General features: G+C 46.4%; 1 long non-coding RNA gene across 1 annotated transcript in view; it reads right to left on the bottom strand.

The window, feature by feature from the left end:
* LOC102368966 overlaps positions 1-4,725 on the bottom strand; it is an 8,238-nt gene extending 3,513 nt beyond the window's left edge. The window contains exons 1-2 of the long non-coding RNA XR_324591.1: positions 4,646-4,725; positions 4,388-4,481 (exon numbers count right to left, since the gene is read on the bottom strand). This is a non-coding gene — a long non-coding RNA (uncharacterized LOC102368966). The remainder of the gene's footprint in view (positions 1-4,387; positions 4,482-4,645) is intronic.
* Between the last annotated feature and the right edge of the window lie 3,358 nt (positions 4,726-8,083).

Here is an 8,083-nt window from a genome sequence, read left to right as displayed (position 1 = left end):
GTGGGGGTGGCGAGCGGTGAGGGGTGGGGGGGGGGGGGGAAGGAAAGCATTAGTTTTCTTGGGATAGGATGCCATAAGATGAATCAACTTTAGCAGCTTCGTCAGAGGAAAAGGAGGAGGAGGAGGATGCTTTGCATCATGGTGGAGGCTAGTAGTCACAATCATGGAATAGGTCTCCATCATGCCAGGCACCACAAAAATACTGAACAAAAAATGACCCCTGCTCTTCTTATTTTTACCTCGGTCTATTATGATTGTGCCTGGAGGTCAAGGAGAATAGAGTCCCTTTGTGCCAGGACTGTGCAAAGTAGCAGATAACCCTAACCCAGCCCAGCAGTGAGTGAGTGTAGGAGAACTTTTTGCACCCATGCTTTGGGGCTTTCAGGGGGGTGGGTGACCTGTGCCACTTTCCAACTTCTCCTTCACTCTGAAACATGAGTTCAAAAACTTCAAAAGAGTATTTGATTTTCCAGGTACATTTTTGAACCACTCTAGGTGGACTTAAACCAGTCTAATAGGCTTGTATGTCTGTCCACTTCAGGTTTAAGCCACATTTAAACCATTCCAAGGGTGCGTTTGTGTCCTACATGCTAAAGATTGCCATTTCGTGTGTACCTAAATGCCACTGTGGCGTATAAAAGTGCAATGCAATTTAGCCCCTTGTGTGGTCAATACCCAGATCAAAGCAAAAGCCATATCTGTACAAACCAATAGGAGGTTTTCATTTACACCCCAAAAGACAGTAAATTACTTGCAGAGCTCACCTGGATTGACCGATCTGCCCTTCTTACAGCAGTCAACTTTTGACTCCTCCACCTGAAAAATCAGGTTGAAGTCTATGCTAACATAAGACTTGATTCGATACCAACAATGTTCCTTGCCATAGATCAGTGACGTCAATTTGGGACCTATTTTTTCAGGGCAGATTTGGAAGCAGCAGTGAGAAAGGATGAGGGGGCAGAAAGAGTTCAGAGGCCTAACACAGCCAAGCACTTGAGAACATGCTTAGCTTTAAGCCCATGCTGATGCCCTACTGAAATCACATGTGTTAAAGTGTCAGCCCTGGTCTTCAGTGCTTTGCTGAACCCATACTGAAAAAATAAAGAAAGATGAGACACCTGATGGTTATGAAACGAGAATTGAAACCACCTTGTGAAAAGGAAAGCCATTATGAGCATTGATAAGGAAAGGCTGAAAGTACTAGGGTCGCTTGGTTTGGAGGAGAAAAGACAGAGGAGGATTTCCAACATACCTAAAGAACAAGTATAGAGAGGATGGAGATAGACTTGTCTCTTTGTGGCTGTAGGGGACAAGACTAGGAGCAATGACCTCCCACTTCAGCAGAGGAGATTTAGGTTGGAGATTAGGGGTATATTTCTGACTATGAAGGAAAGTTGTGGCATCTCCATCCCTGGGAAGTTTCAAGGGCAAGTTAGGCTGATACATAGCCGGCATGGTTTAGTCAGGGATGATCCTACCTTGAGCAGGCACTAGACTACATGACCTTGTGAGGTTCCTTCTAGCTCTACTTTCCTATCAGCCTAAGTATATGTATATATTTAATATCTGGGTTTCACTTCTATACATTGACAGATGCCTATAATACTGTGAGCCAATTAATACTGAATATGCCACTTCTGTGCATCAGGAAAGAGCATAATTCACTGCTGAACACATCCGTCCCATTTTTTTAATATTAAATTGTAACAAACATCTCTCCCAACTATACAGCTGATCCAATAACAGAGATTACCAAAGACAACAGGCATTTTGCATGCTCCCTGGATCATCATAGCTACAACAGCTCTCCAACCAGTTAGAATGATAAAGTTATAGAAAAATAGGGTTGGAAGGGACCTCAGGAGGTCACATCTAGTCCAACTCCCTGCTCAAAGCAGGACCGTCCCTGATTATATCATGCCAGCCAAGGGTTTATCTATCCAGATCTTGAAAATCGCCAAGGATGGAGAGTCCACCACCCTCTGTTGCAGTGCTTCATCACTCTCCTAGTGAGCGAAATGTTCTTAATATCCAACCTAAACTTCCTTCGCTGCAAGGTGAGCCCATTGCTCCTTGTCCTGTCATCTGCCCCCACTGAGAACAGTCCAGCTCCATCCTCTTTGCAACCCCCTGCAGGGAGGTGAAGGCTGCTATTCAATCCCCACTTAGTCTCTCTTTTCTCCAAACTAAATACACCCAACTCCCTCTGCTCATAAGTCATGTGCCAGTCAAGGGTAGCAAACTGTTTTCTGCATATTGGTTGAGTACATAAACTATATGCTTAAGTGCACAGGAATATAACTCATTCCTTTCAACTGCATATTTAGTGCACTGGACCAGAAGTCATCAAATTCATAGCTTCTGAAGCAGCCTTGAACCTACTGGATCCTGAAGATGTCAAGGTTGCTATTAGAACCATAATGTGCTCTGAGAATGAGGGTATGCGGTACAAGAAAATTGGGGTGAACTCTCCCTGTCCTTAACAAGCATTATTTGTATTGAGTTCAGGTAAGTGCATACTCAGAGCAAATGCACCCCCTTGTTTTCAGCCCCAAGGCTGTGCACTGAAATGCTGTATAGATATGAAATACATTGCCCCAACACAAAGCCTGCCATCCCATGCATGTGTTATGCCCAGAGTGCAGACCTGAAGCCAGCGCACCAAGAGGATAAGTAACTTGCCCAAGGTTACAGAGCAAAACTCAAGTCTCCTGTTGCAAAGTTCTTGGCTCTAAAACTGTAGACAATACCTTTTCCAAGCCTGCTGCTCTAGGTCCTAGGTCACTTCATTGACGTGCTAAATTCCCACTGGGACAGGTCATGCTGTGCAACTGCTGTTGTGGAACATTCCTCTTCCAAACCTTTCCAAGTGAGGCTGCCAACAAGGATGCCTCAAATGATGGCAATTTCCACAGACCGAGTACTTGGAATAGGGACACCAGCATCTCCCAGAGCTGCTCTGAATATATGCTCCAAATGCTCTATATGTTTGGTGTTTGACACCATCTCTGATGGCAGATAAGGCCACCAAAAAAAACACCAGGCCTTAAGAATTGCACAGCACCTCATACCCTCCTGGAAATGATGTGAACCTAAACTTCTGGTCTTCAACAAGTTATGACCCTTACTAACAAAACCGTGCATGTGAAACCAGCACTCCACTGCCCACTCTTGCATATTTTCTATGCAACAGAAAGCAATATTCATATCCTAGATGTCATTCTCCCTGCCTACATGGAACCAATTAAAGTCATTCTGCTGATGGAAACTCTGCAGGAGTCAAGTTAGCAGCATGCTAGAGCCAAGAACTATTATACGGTATTTGGACATACCCACCTCTCATGCCAAGAGGTTCCAGAAAGCCTTATCTAGCCATTTAAGGATGAGAGCAGCAGCAGCCAAATACAGTCAGATGGGAAGTTGATGGAAACTGAATTCAAAATAGGGTAAGCACCTCCAGTGTACCCCTATCTGTGGCTGTGTCTACACGAGATGCTTTACTGTGCAATAGAGCATCATCGTCTACATGTGCAGGTGCTTACTACAAAATAAATTAGTCTACTGTGCAGTAAATATATTACCTGCTCATGCTATTTGGCCTTGCTATTTACATATGTAGGTAGTACATTTACTGTGCAGTAAAGCCAAATAGCAGTAATTGCACATGTAGATGCACCCTGTGAGTAATCGATCCCTCTGTAAGTTTGAGTCCCAGTAGAGACTTGTTCTTCCAGGCACACACATTCACAGCCACGCACCCTGTGAGTAATCGATCCCTCTGTAAGTTTGAGTCCCAGTAGAGACTTGTTCTTCCAGGCACACACATTCACAGCCACTCCCTTAGCTTTAGCTCAAGGTGTAGCAACTGATGCTTTTAGCTCTGGAAGTCCCAGTTTGTAAGCCAAAGGGGGTTGCTTTCACCTTGAGGCTACTCTACAAAGAGTCATTTCCAATGAGCACAAGCACTATTCAGCAGTCCAGCTCCCTAGCCCAGTCTTGGTTGATCAAGGAGTCAGAGGAAAGAAAGACCTCCGCTCACATACATCAAATTGCATCTCACTCTGTGCCACCTGCACATTAGTTATTAACCTCCCATCCCCACTTCTAGCCACTTACCTGGCAAGATGTAACAGAACTACAGCCCAGGGTGACTATCCTCAAATATGAGGTAGCAACAGAGATCAGATAAAATAAGACACAAGGATTTCCATAACAGATCAAACCAATGGCCCATCAAGCCCAGAGTCCCCTCCCATCCCCACCCCATCTCTAATATTTCAGAGACAAATGTGCACTGAGCGAGGAGGTTGCCAAAGCCCAGGTGGGTGCTCTAGCACCCAGGAATTAGAGAAGGCAAAGCAACAGGTAGCACAGAGCCTGTCCTCACCTGGTGCCTCAGCCTAGAGCAAGAAGTGCTGTTCAGCTAACCACCCATGGCCATCAAATATCTTGTGATGTCTTCTCTATAATGCAACTGCACCCTGTAGGAAAGCAAGAACAAAATGACACTTGGGTTCACTTGATTCGTTGCAACACCCACATGTCTCAACTGTTCATTTCCCAGCAAAGCTCCTTAAGGAGGAGATGAGATTCACTGCAAACAGCAGAGGCTCCCCATAGAAACTTCAACCGTACGACATCTCACCAAGGGATCTCTTGGGTCTTCTGATAACATGAACCAGGCACTACCTTGTGCCTTTCTCTCTAGTCAGCTCCCTAAGGGGGAAAAAAAAGACATCCCAAGCAGAGAAAGAGAGGAAAAAAAAAAGTAACAGAGAGGGGTTCATTAAGTGGCTAATTCCCTGCCTTTCACCAATAATCACCTGAGCATCTGATTCCCTCTAGCTATCTCACATGGCCGTCTAGACAACAGACACCTGTTCCTAATTAATGGCTAATACCCCCAAACTGGAAAGAGCGGTCGCTCAGAACACAGCCATGACCTCAATCATCTTCTTCCACCAGCAAATGTTCAAAGGAGCCCCAGGACCGCCAAGCCTCTCACACGCTGCCCCCCTGCTGCTGCAGCTACTACGGCTTCGGCTGCTCCGTTCAGCTGACTCCTTGGGGGTTTGGGGTTTGTTTTTTCTGCTGTGCTGTGTGCAGTGACCTGAAGGAGTGCAAATCACACACACTCGCGCGCACACACATGGTTGGAAGGAGACGGAAAGAAAATATCTAGGGTTTTCGCCGTGTGTTTTCTTTCCAGGGAAAGGCATGCTTCCTGCATTCCAGCTGCACAGCTGACAGCTAGCCTGCCTTCTAATCCCCGCAGATAAAAGGGAGCCTCTAATTCAGTCACAGTTTTGCACCCTGGGGAAAAGAAGGGACTTCCTACAAGAGGGCAACCTCCAGCCTGTCTGCGCTGTTTTTATATATATAAAAGTCAATTTGACTTTCACAGCTGACCTGACGAGCTAGGAGAACTAAGCCCTCTGCCCACCTCCAGAGTAGCCTTCTATCTCCAGTCACCGGGGGATGGCAGAAGGAGGTATACGCCTGCTGCCTTTCCTACCAGGACACACCTGAACCAGGAGGTGGAATGACAGCCCCCAAAACAACACTCCTTAATATTGAGACCTAATTAATCCAGGGACCTGGGAATACTCCTCTCTTAGAGAATCTGTTGAGACTCCCCCCCCCAGCACATTTTGGTGCTGGTGGCTTTAGGTTACCATCCGGTTTGTTGCTTTGTTGGAGCAAAGTAGGTTTAGATTGGATATCAAGAAAAACTTCTTTGCTGTTTGAGCAGTGAGGAGGTGGAACAAACCCCTAACGAAGTCGTGGAGTCTCCAACATGGGAGGCGTTTAAGAAGAGATGGGACAGGCATTGGTCAGGGATGGTTTAGGAGTAGCTACGCCTGGAGTTTTCTGTAAAGAGCAAGAGTCCCCAATAGCCCTCTTTGCCCCATACAGATTTCTGGGAGATGATGATAAGCATGCCCCAATGGTCACAGAGGCCTTGGGACTGACTTGACTTGACTTGACTTGATCTGACTTGGCTTGGCTTGGCTTGGCTTGGCTTGGTTCGACTTGATCTGACTTGGCTTGGCTTGATAAAAAGAGTCTGCAACCTAAAGAAGGTGGATATTGGAGATGGCCAGACTCAGCAGCAGGAGAATAAAGCAGAGCTACACGACTGGCTGAATTATGAAAGAAGAATTAAGGATCAGGAAAGGGGATACAGAAAAGAGAAATGTGGTTGTCCAGTAAGAGAGTGACGTGTTGAGTGACACTTGCTGCCCCCAGGTTGCAGAGTAGACTGGAGGGTGTTTAGTCTTTCCAAGGCTTTTTTGGTTTTGCAGATTGCCATATTGGATCGGGAAGGGTTTTTTTCCCCCATCCCTGTTGCTACACATCTGGGAAGGTTTCCATGTTCCTTGGAGGTATAGGGGAGTTGGCTGGGGATTTTGACTGGGCTGTGCCAGTGCTCCATTTGGGACTAAACCCCAGAGTTTCCTTGCCCCTCTGCCCAGGGACACCACAAATGGGGTAAGGAAGGAATTTGACCCTCTGATCAGATTGGTACAGACTGGGGGGGGGTTGTCTTCCACTGTAGGAGGGGTTGGGGAAGGAGGCATGGCCCTCTTTCTGGGATATCTCCAGCATATTTTAGCAACCCTTGCAGCAGCAGGACACAGACTTCCATTGCCCCCCCTGCTTTATCTGTGGCTGGTTGGGTGCTATGCCTTGTGTTTGTCTGACAAGGTTGCTTGTGTAAGGTTACTCAAGGATTTGTATGGGTGAGTTTGGATAGGGATGATCCTGCTTCAGGCTAGATGACCTCTGGAGGTCTCTTCCCACCCTATTTTTCTATGACTGTGACTCTATTGACCACAAGTTAAAACTCTAGGTGCCTTGACTGAGCTGCTAAGCCATCCGCTCCAGCATCAGTCCAAGCACTTACATCCAGGTCAGGTTAGCACTACGTTTTAATAAGCTAAAACTCTCTTGTTTAACTGCAGGCTCCATCATCCAGGTGATCATGCACCTTGGCTTGCCTTAGACTCTGACCCTCCTGATTCACCACCCATTTCCCCCTCCATTTCCACTGCAGGACTGAATGCATCCTACACCCAAAGGTTGTTGGTTGTAACCGTGTTGGTCTAAGGACACGGGCAGACGAGGTTTTTTAGGTAAATATGATATCTTTTATTAGACCACCTAAATAGTTGGAAAAAAAATTGTTCTTTGCAAGTTTTTGGGTACAAACACCCTTCTTCTACACCCACACAAACACAAGTTTATCATGAGCAAGGAGCCAAATCTCATTTTACCTTCACGGGTTTTAAATGGGTGTCTCCTGCTTCTGAAACAAAGTGCTTTAACCACCCAGCCTAGGCATAGCTTACTGTACTCTTGAAGATGAGCCACAGACCTTTGGCTTTGTCATCCACTGGCTGACGTGCAGCAGGGATGCGGCTGCCCCTTTGAAGGGAGGAGCACAGACAAAAACCTTCCAAGGCCAGCAAGCAACAAATTGAGCCACACAACCCTTAGCTGGCTTGTTTTTATCCTCCTACTCATGTTATCTCCCTTTCTTGGTTACCCAGTAGGCCAGCTTCAAGACCAAAGCTGGAGAGTGCTCTGATAGTGCTCAACCTGCAGCGTGGTCATTACAGCACTTGCAAGGAGCACACAACTCCTTGCAAGTGCTCTAATCTATTTAACATGCTTTGTTTTGCTTTTGAATGAAGCCAGAAGTGACCCTATTTTACTGCAAATTTTGCTGGTCTTTATTTAACTCATTTTGCTTGTAACACAGCTGTAGCTCTCAGAAGCAAGTCAGCAAACAGAGATTTGAAGCAGGTGAGCACTGGCCTCATGGTCAGGGGTTTGCAGTGGAACAGGTCCTGAACACTGCCATTGCTATCCCCCTTTTGCTGTCTCTTCCCACTGCTCATCAGCTCCAAGATCCCCCTACTCTGTTCATGACATTTATGTCCCCTTCATAACAAAGTCACACACTCAAGGGCTGTGGGCAGAAGAGCAGAGCTCTGTGCCCTGCACCCACCCTACAGCCTAGGAGGGGAAGGCTTTTGTAAGGATAACCCCGCAAACTCTCTGGGCTAAATTCACAGCA

Source organism: Alligator sinensis, unplaced genomic scaffold (assembly GCF_000455745.1).
Source record: "Alligator sinensis unplaced genomic scaffold, ASM45574v1 scaffold1398_1, whole genome shotgun sequence".
NCBI classification, from domain to species: domain Eukaryota; kingdom Metazoa; phylum Chordata; order Crocodylia; family Alligatoridae; genus Alligator; species Alligator sinensis.
This window is presented reverse-complemented; position numbering and strand designations above follow the sequence as displayed.